Source organism: Ceratina calcarata, unplaced genomic scaffold (assembly GCF_001652005.2).
Source record: "Ceratina calcarata isolate Rehan_Ccalc_2016 unplaced genomic scaffold, ASM165200v1 scaffold92.2, whole genome shotgun sequence".
NCBI lineage: Eukaryota > Metazoa > Arthropoda > Insecta > Hymenoptera > Apidae > Ceratina > Ceratina calcarata.
This window is the reverse complement of record NW_017180576.1, coordinates 494244-514459: the sequence shown is the minus strand read 5'-3', so window position 1 is coordinate 514459 and position 20216 is coordinate 494244. Positions and strand designations below refer to the sequence as shown.

Below are 20216 nucleotides of genomic sequence, written 5' to 3'. Positions count from 1 at the left end.
TGTCTCTAAATAGGGGATAAAGAATAGAAATTTCTCGTTCGGACGAACGTGATCGACTGATGAGATGTTTAGGTGGGTAGAAGAACGTATAAATCAATATAAATTAATTACTCGCGGGGGACTTGTCGAGAGATGCTGGAAGAAAGATCGTCGAGGCTGCGCCGTCGGGTTGCAGACTAATAATACGTCTAAACGAAGCAGGGTGGAGCTTCGGAGCTCGGCGATTGCTGGTAGCCCGTGTAAACGCGGGCAAATGCTCGCGTTGACCTCGCGAGTCGACGATGACGCGGAGGCTCCAACAGTTATTTAAGACCGTGGAATCCGGGGAGCGGGAGCGATGCTTCGTGGCGCTGATCAGATTGGACGAGAATCGGAGCGTCCTAGAACGGCAATTGAACGCGTTATAGCAATAATGTTTCACGTACTCTCTTTACGTAACTGTGTGTCATCAACTCCTCGGGTCGTCCCTCGTATAATAAACCCCGTTCGGTCCAGAGTATCTCAAACGCATCGTGTCACGTGCGGTGCGTACGATTTTATTGTCTCAACGATTTTCATTCGTAAGTACGTCACGAGCGTTACGTCGGAACGATCGAGACTCTCACAGCCTAGGGTTTACTCGTCAAATTGGCGTTTCGACATCATCGCCTACGGCAGATCGCAAAATATACGTATACATACGATGCGCGTGAAAAATGTATTCGATCGTGATTAAGGGAGAAAACGTAAATGAAAAGCCGGCCACGGAACGAACGGTGTACTGTGTGTGGAAGGTAAATTTCTCACGAACAAGGGGCGAAACCAGGGTAGGGGAAAGATGGATCGACGAGGTGCAAAGAGAGCGGTGACGAGCTCAAAGCGGCGGCGGCGGCGGCGGCGGCGCGGCGCTCGGCCGGCCGAGAAAATATGGAAGAGGATATCGCGTCGAGATCCAGACCTGGATCCCGGGCTAATGTTTCATTAAGACGAGCAGCTGCGTCGTCGTCGCTTAACTTATTAAACGCGACTCAGGCTCCTCGCGAAGGAGAACCATCGCGACCGTTGGCCGTAACGCCCGCCGTTACAGCCGCTGCGAACCGCGCGAACCAGCCACCATCGACCCCATAATTATTTCATTCGACTCTCCCCCGCACGCTCTCCAACGAACGTAACGTTCCGCTGCGATGCCTGTTTTTCCATCGATACGGTCTGTCATCGCTGATGGGTCGATCGATCGATCCCGGAAACGATTCCGTACTCGGAAACAGTGTAAAGTCGTATCGTTAACCGACACGCGGAGCTCACGGTTCCACTGACGAATACTCCGAATAATACACCTCTCGCGGCCTCGTATCGTTGATTTGTTGCTCGGTCGTGCCTGCAACGATATCGGGTGTGCAAAAAAGTGTGTAAGGGAGCCGACGTAGACGGCGGCGAGGGGGCGAGTATCAAGGGTGAAACACCGTCACGGTCCCGTGTGTCGTATATGGCATATGGATATGCCGCGGACAGCTAGGTGAAGCGGTAACTTGGTAACGCGCGGGTCCACCTGACTTTCGTAAGCGGATCACGCTCCCCGCTGAGTGCTTTACGGCATCGCTTTTTTCCACCGCTCGTTGCTCCTTTTTCCGACCGCCTCGCCACCGCCCCACTTACCTACCCACCACCTCCCTGCCTACTTTCCTGCCTACACGTTCGCCATGCTTCTCGCCCCGTTTCTTCAGCCTATATCTCTATCGACGATCTCTCGGTTGTCGTCGTCGTCGTCGTCGATGATCTTTACGCGTCTACCTGTCGACGTGGACAGCAGGTCGTCGACTATACTTTCGACCGATCGGAATTAATCGGAATCGTTCGTTCTTGCTCGCGATCCACAGACACCAGAGGCTAGACGCGACGAGCGCCCGCGATGTATCCTTTTTGTGTAGAGACTGCACACGGCGGCGTCTAGGGACAGCTAGAAGTCTCGAGTCTCATTTCTTTGAATCGATGGCATAAAGGTATTTGTTTTTCAGCCAGTCTTCTACGTAATATTAGGCGCGACGAGGCACCCACTGCATTACATTGACATACTGTGTGTGTAGGAAAGCACGGGTATCGACGATGGGGTACGTACGAGGGAACAGATGGGCGGGCGCACACACTCACGGAATTGTGTGTAGTAAAGCGCGGCGACGGCGGAAGCGATCCAAGCCATAAAACACGGAGAGGATGCGGAGCTTTATTTTATTTCATTCAATTCTTCACGGGCGACGTCGCGCCGCGGGAATATGGAATCGAGTTGTTACCCGGTGGTGGACGACGAGACAGGGGGTAGGTGGGTATATCGCGCCGGTTTCGTCGCCAGGGTGTACGCACGACGCATAAGCAAGTAGCCACGCGACCACGTGCTCCCATAACTCACATTCCTCGCAATCGTTACTATATTTGCGATCCCGAGAATCTAGGATCGTTTCGCACAGCTTGGAAGATGGTGGGAGTTGCAGCGAACATCCCTCCACACGGTAAAACATTGAGATGCGCAGAATGAACAAAAACTGAACTGTGCCCGGTCCTAGACTGTCGCGACCACGAGTACAGGTACGCCTGTACCGATTTCGATCGACCCAGCGCTTGCCCCACGGATCGACGGTCCTCGCGGTGTCGCGGACGGTAACGGTGACAGCAATGGTCCACCACGGAAAGTGTTACGAGAAGAAAAGAGCATCAGAATTCAGAATCAGTCATACGTCATACCGCGAAAGGAGCGATTAGACGGCTCGTTGCAGCGGCAGCGAACGAGGCGTGACGGCCCGATGTCGTGCGCGTGCCGCAAGATCGGCTGACCGTTACTTACCGCCGTTTACCGGCGACGGGGCGGTTCGACTTCTGAACAATGAGCGAATCGTTTGTCGGACGGTGAAAACCTCGAATCTCTCGTTCTCGGACTTCTGTCACATTGTTGCCGATGGGCCATGGACCCGCCGCGCCGATTCTTCTGCATTGTTCCGCTATATTTAGAAGACGTCCGAGCCTCGTTACGCGATACTCGCCCACTTTCCCGGTTTCGCGTACACGCCCACGAGCCTCGCCAGACCCGACCACGACGACACTACCCGCCAGCTGTCCGCTCCTTTTTCCTGTTCACAAAAACCGTTTGCCACGCTTTTACCGCGCGTAATTCGCTCGACCGACCGACCAGCTTGCGCCCCAATAATAAACACGTCTTCTTCGACACGTCTTCTTTCACACTGGCGCTGGGTCGTCGGTATCTCAGAGAAGTTATACGACGCTCATCGTCGTAGGTACATTAGCAGACAAATGGTCTCAGGCCTTTCATCGATCTTTGCCGCGATTGTGTCAAAAGAGGATGAATCAGGCACGTACGTGTACGTATCTCCTCGGGACACCGAAGTGACGAGGAAAACGAACTGTGCGCGAATACGCGCGCGCTCGCATGTGTATGACTCAAGTACCGTCGATCGCGTAAAAGTGAAATTTGTCGTGAGAATAAAATCGTAAAACCATCCGACAACGAGACTGGAATTGAGTCAAGAGATATTGCCGGCTATTGAACATCGGATCTGAGACGGATGTAAACGTTCGCGGGTGACAAATCAATTCCGATTTGTGGAAGTAAGGAAGGTAGGTAGGTAGGACGACTTTGGGAGTATTCCCGTGTAACCTGCCACCGCGCCGCCGCCACCGCCGTTGGGATCCGTCCCGACTCGGTCAGTTCCCCGGAGCCCGCCGGATCTCCTTTTACTTTTCCCAAATAAACTGACAGCTAATCGATAGTCCGTCAACTTGCTTCTTTTCTGGCTCGCAACTTTTTCGCGCTGCTCGGAGACGTTTCTTATCTCGTCTCATCATTCAGCTCTTCACACAAATTCGACGAGCGTTCAAAGCGTAGAAGCGTTTTACAGAATTATCGCTTCAAGAACTCGCACAGCTTGCAAATTTCAAGGAATCGTACGAGCACCTATAATCACTCGATACATTTATTCTTTAAAAATTCCAGCCCGAAGACGATTCAAATTCTTCGTGGGTATTGTAATGATCGGCAAGTACGACAACGTATCGAAGGATGTGACCTCGATTAAAACGAATGTCGAAAACGCGTGTTCGACGAGAGTTAAGCGAGAAAAAGAAAGATCGGTCGGTCGGTCGCGGTGAGAATAAGAGTGTGAGCGCGTGAGCCAGAGAGAGTAATTTACGCGGAGATATAGATGATAGGTGGGTAAAAGTATACGCCGGCGGTACGTAGACGGGGTCGCTTGAATGCGCACGTTGGCTAGATGCGATCGGACAGATGCGATATTGCCGCCGTGATCTTGACATTTCCTGTGCCGCACACGCGAGCCCCCTTCCCACCTCTGACACTCGACTCTATATCCGATCCTTTTGTCCGTTCGATGCGTTCGCCAAAATCCCCAAGGACAACTCCGCGATATCTTCGCCTATCGTTTTCAAATTTTCGTCTCGTCTTCTTTTTGTCTTTTGTTTCGTGGGAACAAAAAAGAAAAGGAAACGAAACGAGATCGATGACCTGCTTGACTCGACCCGCGGACTGCGAGGAAACAATAACTAACCGGCTCGAATCGGCTGATATTTGCAGCGCGTGTTCGCGCTCGTTTTCTCACATTCTCGCTACAACCTAGACGTTTTTCTATCGCGTTCCGACAGACTGTATCAACTAGTCGCGCGAAGAAAAGGGGAGATCTTGGTCGACACGAGTTGACACCAGCACGCGACCAACAAAAAACCGAGCCCGGCCACTCCTACGGTCTACTCTTAATTATCTTGTTAGACGGCCGCTCGCTCGTTTCTTCACCAAATGCCAAACCGTTCTTGTCCCCTGTATACGTGTGCTTTGACGCTCCTCGGAATTCGAATTCTTATACACATTACAGACGAGGACCTGGCATACCGTGTGAAATTGATGAATGAGGCTGCGGACTATTATCGGCAAAGTAAATCGGGGTTAGTTTAAAAAATGTGTTTCGCAACAAACGTTCTTTAAACGATCATCGTTCGTTAAACGTCGTCGTCGAAACATACATGTATCACATCTCACTGTTCAGCAGCTTCTGATATTTCCAACAGCTTCAAACGTTATGTGCAACGTTTATTATTTCTGCGTATTCAGTTCTTTCGTAAGCGCATAAAATTCGCAGCCACGTCTCTTCTCGACGATCGGAATAAGTTACGTCGGCAGTTGAACATAAAATACTATTTATCGCGCGATTCGCTGACAGATCGCCGGTGGATCAGTGATTTTCGCCAAGCAAACTTTATACACACATGGCGCGTCGCGATTATTTTTTCAACGAACAATAACGCGACGGTCGAACGGTAAACGGTGGCGTATTAAACGATTGACTCAATTCAACGACAAATTAACAGACAACGGGCTTAAGTCGGCTGCTTGCTAACATGCAAACGGACCCGTCCAATTGAGGACCACCCAAACTGCCTCTTTCATCTCTAGCAGACGATTTGTATCCCGCCTCTATCCGACCAGAACCCGCGTCGCGCTTATCAAACGATTATCGTCTGCCGACATCGGGGTGACACGGCATTTTCTCAAGTTCATTTCATGCGTCAAACACGTATACGCATAACACAGCGCGTGGACATTACTTTTATCATTTCATTATTTGTTGCGTAAAAATTTCGACCGAACGTATCGTATTACGGCAGACGCAACGATTGAGCAACGAGTTGGTATTTAATAATAAAAACACGGTTTGACGCCGCCGGAACGTTGTCCGATCGATGGAAATCGTGGACCGTCAGCAGTGGCGGCGGCGGCGGCGTCGTGTGAGAAGTTGGATTTGATAAAGTCGGTTGGCTGGTACGCGCGTTCGCTCGTCGAAAGAGAAGACATACTATGCAATACGACACGATACGATAATTTCTAGGTCAATCCCGCCGCACGAGTGACTGTTCAATTAACCGAAATTCAGTTCGCTGAAGGTTCGTCGACCCCTGTGTGTGATGTGAATGAATTCGGCTCGCTATAGTCGCCCCTATCGTGAACGCCGGCATCGCGCCACGCGCGCATTTTTTCCTTTGATTTCGACCCAGACTTCGTCTCTGATTTTTATTATACGCGTCAGCAGTCGTTGTCGTCGTCGTCGTCGTCGTCGTCGTCGTCGGTTCGTCTCTCTCAATCTTGCTAAAATATCATCCGCGAGGCAATTACCTGAAATGAAACGAACGAAAATAAAGAAGGTACGTGTAAAATTGTCGAGAAACGTTCCGTGACGAGAATAATTCGAGACTCTTTCTCGTCGCGTGGGTTCCAGATAAGATTCGCGAACGAAGTTGACAGTTTCTAAATGACAAGCGGTCCGCGAGCGGTCGCTCTCGAAGAGAGACCGGGGGGAACGTCGGAGACGAAGTCGTGGAACTCGGTGTAACTTTGCGTCTACGCGAGAACATAACTTTAATTACAGAAGTTCGCGCCCGATTGTCCGTACCCAAGCGAACGTAGTGCGCGCAAGAAACCGAGCTCGCTCTTTCCTGGCTCCGCCAAAACTTTCCCCCGCGTCTTCTCGGACAAACTAGCCCCGCGTTCCTATACTTTTCACCTTTCATACTCCGCTGTCCAATCGATCTGACGCTAGTTACCAATGCGTACGCATACATTGTATTTTTGCACGAACACTATCCGCCATGATCGCGTCATCGATACAAGAAACGATTCCTCGCTGCAGATAAATTACTCTCGAGCACATCGAACTGTACTTTTATCCCCCCGAGAGGGGGGAGGGGATCAACAATATCGACAAGGAACAAAGTACGAGGTTAAGAATCGTTTCAAATAGACGAAGAGTATCTGCTGCTGTCGTTTGGTGGAACGCGAAGAAACAAGGAACAGGACAGGGACGAGGGGGAGGGAGAGAGAGAGAGAGAGAGAGAGAGAGAGAGAGAGAGAGAGAGAGAGTGAAGACGGTCCGGGTATTTGCGAGATAGCAGCGGCAAACGAGAGATAAGGGTGCTCGTAGAGCGGTGGGAATCTCGAAGGAGACCGTCTTTTTCCTTTTCGAGAGCGTAGGTACTACCTCGAAAACGAGAAGAGGAGCGAGCGGCGGCGGCGGCGGCGCGGGTCTCGCCCGTGCGGCACTCGGCAGCGGCACTCGGAACGGCAATCGCCTCGCTTATACCACTTCCTCTCTCTTTCAGTAGAGTAGACTATTATTATACCACCGTTTACCTCTATGTTCCTTCCTACCGCCATTTCCGCGGTTTCCCCTTCGCGCAACCTTACTACCGTTCCGCTTTATTTTCACTCGCCAGCCAGCTTCCTTTTATGCCCGTTCCCGTTTCTATTACCCGTCTCTTGTACAAGACGGCTCGCGATGAATCGCGTTCATGATCGACTAAACGTGTACGATGACGTGTCGTCCCCGTGTCGCGCGTTCGTGATGCACCGTAAAATCCGTAATGTTAAAACCCGTAAACAGTTCGCAGAGAGATTCTACCCATCGCATCGGTAAACTCGATCGTTTCGATCTCGAAACCGAAATCAGTATTTTGCCGGGTGATCGCGCGCGCGGTATAAGAAACAAAGATTCGGTGTAACAAGGACACGTATACATACAGCATATAGAGAGATTGAGAGAGAGAGAGAGAGAGAGAAAGAGAGAGACGAACGAAGAGGTACGACGACGAGGAGGCGAAGGAAAGGCGGAGCGTCAGAGGTGGCGAAGGCGGAGCGAGCAAAGTTTCAAGAGAGGCGTGATGTATCGACGGAATTTCAAAGTAAAAAGACACCGAGGGATATACTCCTGTTCCGAGAGAAATTGCACCGCGTAGGTGCAGCCTCCAGCTGTTCCTTACCGATTCTAAACGATTCGTCCTTCGCGAATCGCTTCCACTCACCTTGCTCACATACTGGTCACCGTGTATACACCCAGTTCTTTCTTCGCGTCTCAGAGAAACCTGGACGTGGAAAGTTTCCATTGTCCAATTAGCAGACGAGAAACATTTACGAAACGGCGAATCTCTTATCTCATTGTTCGAGGATAGTCGAGGAACATTGATTTTTGATCGAATCGACTCGATTCGTCGAACGATGATCGAAAAGACGTTTGACTATAATTGACGGCGATTGGCGGCGAAAGAAGTTGACGCGCACACATGCGTGGGGGTTTTATCGGTCGCGATCAATCGGTGAGAAGCGGCGGTGGCGGCGGTTAGCCGAGATAAGAACGCGATGCAGCATAATCCATCGGAAGGAATGAGAAATCGAAGAAAGAAGACTACGGAGGGTGTGGATGGTCGCGGTGGGCAAGCAGTAGACGGGAGAAGAAACAGAGAGGGGGAGCAGAACCGCGATCCATCAACGAGACGCGAGGGTTTGGGGTGATGTATCCGAGGATAGGTTGACCTCTGCGCCGGACACTATAAAATCGCTCTTAAACATTCCTTCCTAAAGCGATCGGCAACTTTTAACGAAACGCGCGCTTCCTCCTCCCACCGTGTTCTCGATTTTTCTCCGAAAGGTTTTAATCATCACGGAAATTCAAATACGGTACGGATAATAAAAACTACGTTCGACAATAATAATTACGACCACCGCCGTGTACGTCATTGTACGATATTGCGTGTTCGTTTCTTCCACTTCTGTTTCACGTCTCGCTGAACGAACCGTACAAACCCTTCGGAATCGGATCGGAGACCAAGTTCTTCTCTCAAGAAACTACCGCCGCAGTTTCTCATTCTGAACCGCAACAACTGAACCATCGTATTGCACGAGATTATTACGTATGAAACGCTGCACGAATTCTAACGGTTCTGATACCGTACCATACGTGTGTAACGCAAAGGCAGTGTTAATAATCATACAGGCGATGTGGTAGAAAAAGTGACAACATCAGGAAACATGCACCAGTTTTGAACTACAGAGTAGTACATCGGTCGATGGAATCGGTTGGCGATCGACGACAACGACGACGACGACGACGACGACGACGACGACGATGATGATTCGATCCGATCCGTCGGAAAAGCGGAAAAGCCTGGCGAGGGTCGACGGTGACGAGATGCACCCTCCGCCCCCCGCCGCCCTTCCACGTCGTCGCACGTCGGGAGAAAAAGCTGGATCTCGTATGCGGCGAACACCGCGCGTCGAAATATCGGATGGCGTTTCGCTGTATCGTTCGCATTTCATTGAAAAGCAACCTCCCTGCGACGAGCGAGCAGTGTCGACGGGCTACCCGGCGAAATGTCACGGAACGTCACGGAAATTGGAAAGCTTATTCATATTTTTTCGATAGACGATAATGCCGACCGCGCGACGGATCAGTCACTTTCGTTCCACCGCCGCCGCCGTCGCATACGTAATGCGAGAGACGAGCACCCAGGCACGGATTCGAGGCGCGATTCGAACTCTGCGAAAATGTTCGCTCTGCCCCTGAGCGCTATAACCGCGAACGGCGCGAGTCATTTCACGTCGAACAGACGTCGAAAAGCAAATTATCAATCGCCGCCGGTTCACGGTTTACAGATCTTACTGACCGCGTAACGCCCTTCGGCGAGGAGGAACATTTACAGCGATCGGTCTGTGGTTCTCGTTCGCATTCGAAAAAATCTGCAGTGTACGTTATTACAGTGATAAGAACGTTTCGGGATGGGAAACATACAGATCCAACCTTACCTTTCACCGTTGTTTTATTCTTCTTCCGATTTCGATCACGCGTTCCCCGACGCAAAAGGTCCGCATCCTCGTTCGTTCGTTCGTTCGTTCGTTCGTTCGTTCGTTCGTTCATTCGCCGTCGGTTTTTTTTCGGAGGGAACAGAGGGTGAAACGAACGGCGGCGAATCGTCGATCGCTCCCATTGTCTCGTGCGAAACTGCCAGTCCTCGACTGCATACACTCGGTTCCGTTTCCGATATATCTTTCCGTCGTCGTCGTCGTCATCGTCGTCGGAAACGTACGCGTTTCGCGGTCAACCGACCCACCGTCGCGTCGCGAGATATCATGACGAGCATACGAATAGGAAAGCGTCTATTCCTTAGTTTTCAGGCAGCCGATCGTTCCCGACTCGTCGACCAATCGTTACCATCGACGATCAGTCAATTGTTCTTTCGCTAAACTCGTGCCGTTCAATGTTTCTATACTGTGTACCTACTACTACTACTACTACTACTACTACTACTACATACGTCTGTATACCTATACTATTACGTACCAACACCGCGACGCCGCCGAACCACCACCAAAGTGATATTTCGCTCTTTACGAATTCAGTCTTCACAATAGTCTCGCGATAGTCGGTCTTCACGCCGCTAATTAAACTTTCGTCAAGCTTGTCGCGGTTATTTTTCACCGTGTTCACACGTACATAGACTGTGTACTGTGACACCGACAGGGATTGGAAATTAGACTGCACACGTTTCATTTCCTGAAGCGACTGCGATTTCCGTCGCGGTCGCTTCAAATATTGGCGTCGTTCAATTTAACGCCGATGCGATTCCAATTTTATAACCATCTACAAAACTGGAAAGAGAGCTGATATCACAGCCAGAATTCACTGCTCGTACACACACACAATCGTGTATCGACGCCTCCTATTCTTATTCGGTCGTTGGAATACTCGCAAGAAGATACGTACGATAGTATCATAATTCTAATCAAAGTATCAACAGCATGTAATACGCGTACGATCCTACGTACGTAGACTTGAGAATCTTTACTTATCGTATTGTTACAATGTATAACAAAGTTATTGACGAAAAACTAAAAAACAGTTCTTTGCAAATTATTCGTAAACTATTGACGCTAGCGCAAAAGTTTTATACAGAAATTGTAGATCTCGTCGTCCTCTACAAGAAAGGTCTTATACAATTTTTCCGTATGTCCAACGGTTTGGGAGTTATTGGCCAAAAACGAAAATTTGGAAGTAATTGAAGGGGTACCTCTTGGAAAAATCTCGGAAAAATCGAAAATTTTGTTTTGTTGTTTATTATTAGCAATGTTCTTCCGACGTCTGATTTCTTTTTAAAAAATGCGTTTCTAAAGTGCATAAACTTTTGGTATTGACTGTATAGCCAATACATCCTTAACACGTCGTAGCATCGCTGCGCTGTTTTAAATTCCAAGTTGAAGCAAACGATTTATATAAGATCGTTTTTCGTGTTTCAACGAGTGTCCGAGGCGAGATTGGCGGCGAGTGCCAGTGAAGGAGAGAGCTAGGGCAGGGGTTTGGCCGCGGCGGCGACGGCAGCGTCAAATTCAGGCACTCGGGTGAAAGAGGCGCTTGATCGGGCGAGGAGGAGGGGGCGAGCTGCGGTAGAATCGACGGTGCACTTTATCGATGCCATAAAGACTAATATAATCTGGAGACGGAAAAAGAACGAAAGGACGGCGGGTGTCGTCACGCACACGATTCCGTGCCGTGGCGAGGGAACGCGCGGGCTGTTTTTTACACGGAGTGGCTTTTTGCGGACGACAGGGCATTTAAGGGAATTGCTCCCTAGCGCCTTCGCCTCGCCCTATCTCGCAATGCCGCGCACGATACTCGACGAGAAAAACGTTCCTTCCCTTTACTATTAGGTATACTCACTCGACGCGTCGCACGTTCCTCGCACTCATCCGTTCGCCGTATGCCGCTGCTTGAACATCACGCGCGCCGCCGCCGACACTGCTGCTGCTGTTACCGTCGACGTATATCGTACGTATACGTACAGTATACGTATACATTTAACGCGTAATGACAATGACAATTACACATGAACATTTAATCAAATTAATCGTCTTCGAGCGAACGGATCCGAGCAATTTTTATTTAAGAATTTCAGTGGAAACTATATGGCGAACGAAGTTTCAGAAACATCGATATCCCATCGTACGATCGATCGTTCGGCGGTGATTTTAACAGTAGTAGTAGTAGTAGTAGTAGGCCGTAAGCCAACCCGAGGACGGAGCAATGTTTCCGTCCGCCTGCCATTCGATATACATATGTATGTATGTATGTATGCTCGGTATCCGGGGGATAGAACGAAGTAGTACGGAGTAATTTGCTGACAGCGGCGATACACGCGGTGTAGCATGATCGCGCGTGTAACGTGTAGACAGTTGTGCCCGCCGATGATGTCGAAGATACTCTCTGCGACTCGTTACACCGTCGCACCGTCGACAATTCATTTGTAGCGGAGAGAGAAACAACGACGACGACGACGACGACGACGACGACGACGCGCGTAATCGATAGCTTTGTGCCGCGGCGATAACGCGACCTAAACTCGGGTAATGGGATATCATATTGAGAATCGACGAGAGCTGGTCAAAATCAAGACGAAGGAGTCGCGGATATATGCGCAATTTTCGACAAACACCGAATCATTACAGAAATCTTAAAGCAGCGTGTAAGAAACGATAGTTCCGTCATCGTTCAAACGATCGAGGGATGATTTATTGACTCACCGACGTAAGAGCCCGATCTAAACTCAGCGAGGATCGGAATTAAGAACGATAGACAGAAAAAAAGTTCCTTCATTCGATTTGATTTTTCACGCAACACGGCGCGGTGATAAAAACGACGTATGTATAACACTTTATCGAGGATACTAGGTATACTCGGACGGGGGGAAGTGTCCCGTTCCCAAAGGAAGAGGCCGCGCGTTGTCTTTATCCGCGAGGAGCGGCAGCGGCGGCGGCGACGGGCCATTATCGTCTGGATTAGGCACTCGGGTTGCGATCGCCGCCGCGACGCCGTTACGCTCTGCTAAATGGCTCTTCGTACTACTCGTCCGGAAGCAGTCATTTGCGATAAGGGGACCGCGTCTCGCGCGACACGCGAACATCGTCGTCGTCGTCGTCGTCGTCGTCGTCGTCGTCGTCGCCGCCGCTCCGAGCCAAGAAAGATCGCGACGCTACGCGGAAGAGGGTGAATATAACCACCGGCAAAGACGGCGCAACGGCCATCTTCGACGTGGCCGACGATGCGTCTGACGGATGAGGAGCAGAACTGAGGGCGTTCTACTAAAAGTCGTGAAACAGCGACCAAGCCGCAAATATACATGATATCAGTCGCGAGGAACTATGCATAGCTGCGTCGCCACATTTTTAACTTTGGGCGCGGTGGCGTGTAACATAATTTCTCAGGCAAGCGTCTATGTATTTTAATTTTTATTCTTATTTTATTCGTATGGGCGAGCTTCGATCGACCGATGGTCTTCGCTGAACTAACCGATGCGACTACGGTGACGGCTTCGATCTTCGAAGCTCGTCGTTGTTCCGAGTGTTGATCTGACGAACCGTATTACGCGCTAGATAAGCGACGATACCAGTGTGACGACGATGGGGTGGATGGACGTCATACGAAAGTTACCAAGGTACATAGATGGTTGGTCGGTCGCAGTGGTTTACGCGATCGCGGCAATGTACGTACCGTACGGTGAATTTAATGTTACACGTTACAGGCCATAAATCATACGATGCGCTTTTCAGAATTTAGTGAGAATCAATTAAATGAATCGTATTTATAAGACGAGAGGAAAGCAGCAACCGTGCATTTCTTAATCGTAAAAAATGAACAGGGTAGAGCGTGGAACGAACGAACGAAACTGAATCTAGTACGCGGGTGTAGACGTGGGCGAGGGTTGGCATTTAACGAGACCGGCACGCATTAGCTAGCGTCCTGCAATATTAACGGCAGACGACGGCAACCGCGACGGACGAGCGATGAGTGTTTTGCACCGAACTTCGGTAGCTCGGTCGGTCGTGTTATCGATTTTAACACGTAAAATGGACAGGGTCATCGAGGCTCGTCCACTTCGTCGTCACCAAACCACACCATAATTTTATCATTGCAAAACGATATACGCGCGCGCGCGCGCGTGCTTAAAAATCCAAAGTACAACATCACTGTACTCGAGCGACAGATGACATACTTCGTGCACGATTCGTTTGCATCGTACACTCCAGGTCATCGTGATGATGTGTGTGACGAATAAAAATAGGCTCCTATACACGAAGCTTACTATGTACATTCACTGTATGTAAACGTAATAAGATTGAATACTGAGTATGTTCGTGAAAGAAAAATGCGTGTTCCGTGAAATAAAATCAATAAATGAAAGACAATTCGACTTGAATGTTACTTGGCGTATCATTCCTCGAATTCTGAGAAGACAAGCCGACGACGACGATGCAAATGGATCACTTGTTAAGATCCTTTCAAACGGAGCATCATCAGCTTGAATTTTTACAATTTTTCTGTTTTCCTCTGGCGGCGGTGCGTATTTAGCGAATTTCCAACCGCTTACCGCGACCATGGTGGACTGGTGGTTCGGGCCGCAGCCGTTGTACACGAGCTGCTGGGGTCGTCACGAGAGGAGAGGATGAAATATTCAAGCGCTTTCCATTAACGGACCGGTTTATACTTATCGAGGATAAAGTCAAAGGGGTTCTCGCGGTCGGTCACGCTTCCGCTACGAAATAAAGGGTAGCTTTGTCGTTGCCCCTTCAGTCACTGTACTATATACGCAGGTAGGTAGGTAGTAGGTACTCGTGTACTCGTTATACCCGAAAGTAAGATTTAAAATGAATTGATTATAACAAAAAACAGTTTGATACAGCATTGGTCGAGAAGAAGAAGAAGAAGAAGAAGAAGAAGAAGAACAACAACAACAACAACAACAAGGCGTACTGCTTGAAACTGGTTGAAGCCGAATTTGAACGGTGCGTGGAACGGTAGAGGCGCGGAAGAAAAGAGGCGAAACGAATGATGGAGGGAGGGAGGTAGGTAGGTAGGCTGGCGGCGGGTGATAGATCGCGGTAAACGGGTAATGGGCCAGGGAACAGGTCGGCGAGAGATTTCCGCACCGGTCCCCGGTCCGGCTTAAGCGGTCGTCGACTGGCGTAATAGTTTAATTCATATGTAAATGGAGTGGCGAGAAAAGTTCACGGTAGCGCGTTGCGTCGCGCGTCGTAGCCGGGGAGTGATTCGTACACATGTACCACCGTCCGCCCGGCCGACCACTCGTAAATCTGCAACGGGATACTCCGCGTAATTAGAGCGACGCCCTCGCCACGTGCTCTCGCTACTCGCTGCGTACTCTCCCTCTTCCTACGCCCTACGCCCTGCCGCTCCGCTGTGTTTTAACCGCGCGGTTTCCGTCTCGAATGCTACGCAGTGCTCAGGGTCGGAAGGTTCACGTCACGGTCCACGACCGCGGTATCTGATCGCGGAACGTCGTCGCAGCCTCCATTTATATTTTCCCGTTCACGACCGTATTACATTCGGTCGATTTGGTCAACACCTCGTCTCAATTTCATACCACGAACAAGGCTAGCTAAGATAGTCGATGACGGAAACAGCAAGATTGCATTCAGAATTGAATTTGGTGTAAGCAGCAGGTACACGTGTACGTCGCTCGTAGCTTACGAGGAGGATACCAAAATAAGCTGACTGCACATTATACGGTGCCTGCAAAATCGACGCAAGGACCTGCATTGTCGTTGACAAATAATAATGTTCACCAATCGACTGTAAAAATTGCGTCTTTTTCTGATATTATGCACTGTATCTATCGTTATACGTTCGCATTCACTCTGAGACACGACTCGATTCCTACATTTTCGATACGTTTTATTTAAATAAAATGAGTAAAGAAAAATGTCACGTTTGCTCGTCTTCGAACTGTGTGACACTCACTGGTTACAGTGGAAAGGGAAGAAAGGAGAAAAGTGAGAGTAGTACAGGAGGGTATGATTGCGCGATAGCCGAGGGAATTGGTGGCGAATGGAGATCCGGCAATTAGTTTAACCGAACCGACTGGATCATCGTCGACGGGGAGAGTCTTCCACGCTACACATACAGAGTGGTACAGTGAAAATCGTCCACCATCCCGCCGGCAGCCGTGGTGAATCGCGAGTTATGTGAAACACTTCTAAATGCATATACATGTATAAATGAAGCAAAGTCGAGTTTCTTTTGTACAGAAACGAAATAAATGGAGATACTGTTGATCCGAAACAAAGTATTCATGGTATCTCTCTCTCTCGTTTATAACGTTTATGATCAGACTGATGAGAATGACTGACGAGAAGATGAGCAGCGAGGAGAGCGCGGATAAATAAATTCTCTCCATGACCAATGAGCAACCCAACACAACCGGAGACGAGTGTCGTCGTTGAATTTCGTATATTCGTATTATTATCTTGTTCTGATTTTAAAGTAGCGTGGCTTTTCAGCGAAAATGAGGAGAGCGAAGATGGTGGATTTTCACTGAGCCACCGTGTATACTCGCGCGTCCCGCATTACGTGATTTATGTTTGCCATACATTACCCACCGAATAATCCCACGAAAGGGTGGTACATCGCGAGCCGAGACGAACACGGACAGGGACACCCTTCCGGAGGGTCGCGCACCGGTCGTCACGCACGCCACCCGCCGTCCGCCGTCCGCCGTTTAACCGCTACCTATTCGCTGATCGCTCTATCTGTTTCAATTAAAACTCGCGCGCACGTTTCGCACGGCGATCGATGATCCTCTTTTTCCACGCATTTTCGACCGACTTTATTTACCGACAGTCGCGTCGTGGCGCGCGCGGGCCTCGTTTCGCGTTCACTTATTCACAATGCGTTCACGCGGGGGCGAGTAGAATGATCGGGTAGCTTTTGCAGGATGATAACCGTGGAACGATTATCATCGCTTGTACTGTCAAAGTATACAGGAATGTAATTCTCAGAGGGAATCCAGAGGTGTTGCGTCCGAAGGTCGATCTTTTGGAGTAAACAGTAACTAAGTGAGCCTGTTCGTGTTCATAGTTTCGCGCGATCTCTGCTCAAGTATTTTTTACGGAGGCGTGCCTCATGAGTTACGATGATCGACGATGACGATCGACTATTGACCGTCGCTCGAAGCATCGAAAGCATATGGTCACGAAAACGGAGATTTAACCCACGTCCCGCGTCGTTTGCATTTGTCCTGCGCGTGAAGCGGTAGTAGAAGGTGACACGCGCGCGCGCAGGGTCTACACGGTGGAATTGACCGTTCGTTAAACCACCGGCGATGAAAACGTTGTTGGTAGAGCGGGGTTTGGCGAACCCTTCCTGGCCGTCGGTAATCGGCCACTCCATGCGCGGTATCGTACTAATTACAGCCGCGGCGGATGCCCGTTACTGCTCCTTGGGGTTAATCCTCAACGGCGTAACGCCGAACCACGGTGGCTCGTCGCGCGATCGGAACCACGAGCGACCAACTGCGACGACGGCCTGCGGCTACGCCTCTGCGGTCTTCGGCGGAGTTTGCGGCGGTAAACTCGACCGCGGCGGAGACGGTTACGTAGCAGCCGTTAGCGCCGTTACAAGATTCGCGGTAATTACGCGTGATTAATGTCGCCAATTAAAGAAACGGCGGCGGTGGCACCGCCGTGTGTCCCGAACTCTCTTCTTCGAATCTCTTCGCCAGCTCGTCACGGCTCGTTAATCGCTCATTTCTTTCTCCCCTCCCCGCCCTTGGCTCCGTGAAATTTCAAAACCGTACAATTATTCATTTCACCCGTGAGATCAACGCACTGGATTTTATTAATTAGCTGATACTCGTTGCATTCTCGATTTCATTTTGCAAACGGTTAACCGCATTCTCTCCACATTCTTTTGGACCTGGAATACTCGACAAGTCCACCTAAATAAGGATGTTATTCGCTTTAACAGTTGCATCATTCTTCGTTTCCTTACGTTATACTACGCGGTACAAGCAATTTCATTCATCGTTTGTACATTTCGACACGTTATATACATTTCAAGCTGAACCATGCACCGAGAAGTGCCGTGTACATATATGCGGTACAACGAAATATATCACTAATAAGAAACGTGGCCGAAGAACCATTGCACATCGTCGTATCATCCCCTCCCCTCTCTCTCTTTCTCTTTCTCTCTCTCTGTCTCTGTGTCTCTCTCCATTAATTTGGATAATCGCAACGTGTGTAAATACCTCTGAACGCGGCGCGTCCGATGCAACAAGGCCCCTCGTAATTCCACCGCGTGTCTATCCTCGCGGCGGCGGATCACTCACCCGGAGAACAAATGCGCCCCGGCAAGGAAGCGCAACGCACAGTTATGCGCGCGTACGTCGAACGCGCATATTTCATAGAAACTGACCACCCACGCGATAACTCGCGATACCTACGGCGGTTCGGTCACGACGTCGTAAAATCTATTATTTAAACTCACCTTCTGCGAGCCCCACGTCAAGAACGATTTTGCATACTGGGAACACTTTTCAATAAGGAATAAAAAATAGGAGAACGACGACGACGACGAGATAGTTGGAACATGATCGACAGAGCAAGGATTTCTATGCAATTATAGTAAACAATTTACACCTGAGTACTGCACGTAATCTACAAAAACGTGTCAAGTAATTCGTTTAATCGCGTGAAATAATTTAATATTCAGTATCGAACCGATAGAAACAAGAAATCTCTATAAACGGATTTAATAATAGATATAATATCTCGTTTACAGTGGAGAGTGTATACAAGGTGTATTCGTGATGCTGCTTGTACATACACGCTGCCGCCTGCTCGAGTGTACGAGTAAAGGCCGGGTTTTAAATTTTCATTAGAGAGTCGAGTGAAGGACTTGGAAATATTGTGTGCCCCTCACTTTCCCGCTCCTGTTCCTTACGAAACTGACTTTGTAAATCACAGTCATGTATAGCTCGCACGTGACTCGTCCAGCTGACATACCTCCGTCCAACACCGGACACAAAATGATAATTCGTTGAGCCCGACACGAAAAAAGTTGTTCAATTTCGGCTGACGGGTATACGAATATCGATGGACTTGGTAGCTTGGTAGACACGTGGTTTTCCATAAAAATTCTCTTCCGCGGTCTAACTATATGTATATGTACATTTCGCGCGCGTGCTGCTGCTGGCTACAATAGCGATTCTGAGATCGAGGAGCAGGGAGTCGCTCCGACATTTTTCACAAACTACTCTTTTGTTCCTTATTTATTGCGACATGAATAAAACACGGAGGTAGGTAACGGCGGCGGTGGCGGGGGGGGGGGCGTCGTCGCAGCGGACAGGGAAGAAGGGAGGCGGTATTAAATGCGGTATAATTTTCAAATTTCGGGAAATAAATAACGGGTAAACGATAGGCTGAACTCGCGTGGCCGTTACCCCTCGAGAAAACGCGCATAAATTCTCGAGCGACGGCAACGGGACTCTCCGCCGCCGGGAGGATCCGTACGAAAATTCTCCCGGGATGCGGGAAGGGGAATCTAGCTTTAGAAAGTATCCCATTATGTTCGGGTTGTTGCAGCGAATCGACCAACAAGTGTCCCTCCTCGGCGATCTTACACTCGCGCGCAACCAGCCTTTCTGGGTCTCGTTGCCAGACGAGACCCAAGTAGAAGTAACAATAACGGATCAGATGATCGTACGAAATCGCGATACGCAGCGCGATCTAACAATGATCACATGGAAGAAATCCGAAACAGTTGATCGCGCGGTTCGTGTCGCAGTTTCACGGGATGTCGTCGGAAACGCGTTTGTCGTGGGTTTTCGACGTCGATTCGCCGCCGGGCGAATGGAAAGCAGAAAAACAGTGGCCGGCGACGGCGGCGGGGTTTGCAGCGTGTTTATGAAAACGGCAGCAGGTACGCACGCCAAAACGTACTCGTATCCGATTCAATTTAGATTGCGATCTCCATCGACGCGTACCAATAAAAATGGCCAGTTCGCGTGCTCCTCCTGTGAATTACGAGCCACCACCGTATTAAAATCGCTCGCGACTCGGTATCGCCGATAACGCGCCGCTGCTGCTGCTGCTGCTGCTGCTGCTGCTGTACGACCGTTCATTTTTTCAACGTTCCGTCGCAATTTCGATTTGAGCGAAATCGGACCCCCCATAACAATCACGACGCTCGTTTCATTAGTTTTCATTTTCTTACATTTCATTTGCGCCATGTGCGCACGTTTACTACTTCTACATTTTTAACGCACGTTATTCGCACGGTACGCGGGCAATGAGTATTGTGAGTTATGATCATGGATCTAACGAACAATCTAGATGGATAGCTGATGCGACGAGTAGCCTCCCTGTAATAGTAGTATTGAAACAACGAAATATTTAGTGAATGAAAAACAAAAATAATAACGATGAAACGTCGGTACGGCCAACTTGAAGTGGCCAGAGTACAAACGTTTAAAACTGACCGATCGTAAATATGATACGTCGCATAAGAATATTTGCGGTCCGTTGGTGGATCAGGACTCGGTCGCGG

The 20216-nt window shown here is 49.5% G+C and overlaps 2 long non-coding RNA genes across 3 annotated transcripts; one reads left to right on the top strand and one right to left on the bottom strand.

The window, feature by feature from the left end:
- Positions 1 to 1671: 1671 nt before the first annotated feature.
- On the top strand, positions 1672 to 14713 carry LOC113465143 (uncharacterized). 2 transcript variants are annotated; one of them, XR_003389971.1, is made up of 4 exons: positions 1672 to 1979; positions 2064 to 2296; positions 14220 to 14461; positions 14541 to 14713. It is a non-coding gene; the product is annotated as an uncharacterized LOC113465143 (long non-coding RNA). The 2 variants fall into 2 exon arrangements; XR_003389970.1 differs by having other exon boundaries at positions 1672 to 2296.
- Positions 3919 to 6068, bottom strand: LOC108631688 (uncharacterized). The gene is made up of 2 exons (XR_001916934.2): positions 5036 to 6068; positions 3919 to 4917 (listed from the first exon to the last, which is right to left on the bottom strand). It is a non-coding gene; the product is annotated as an uncharacterized LOC108631688 (long non-coding RNA).
- Positions 14714 to 20216: the final 5503 nt, after the last annotated feature.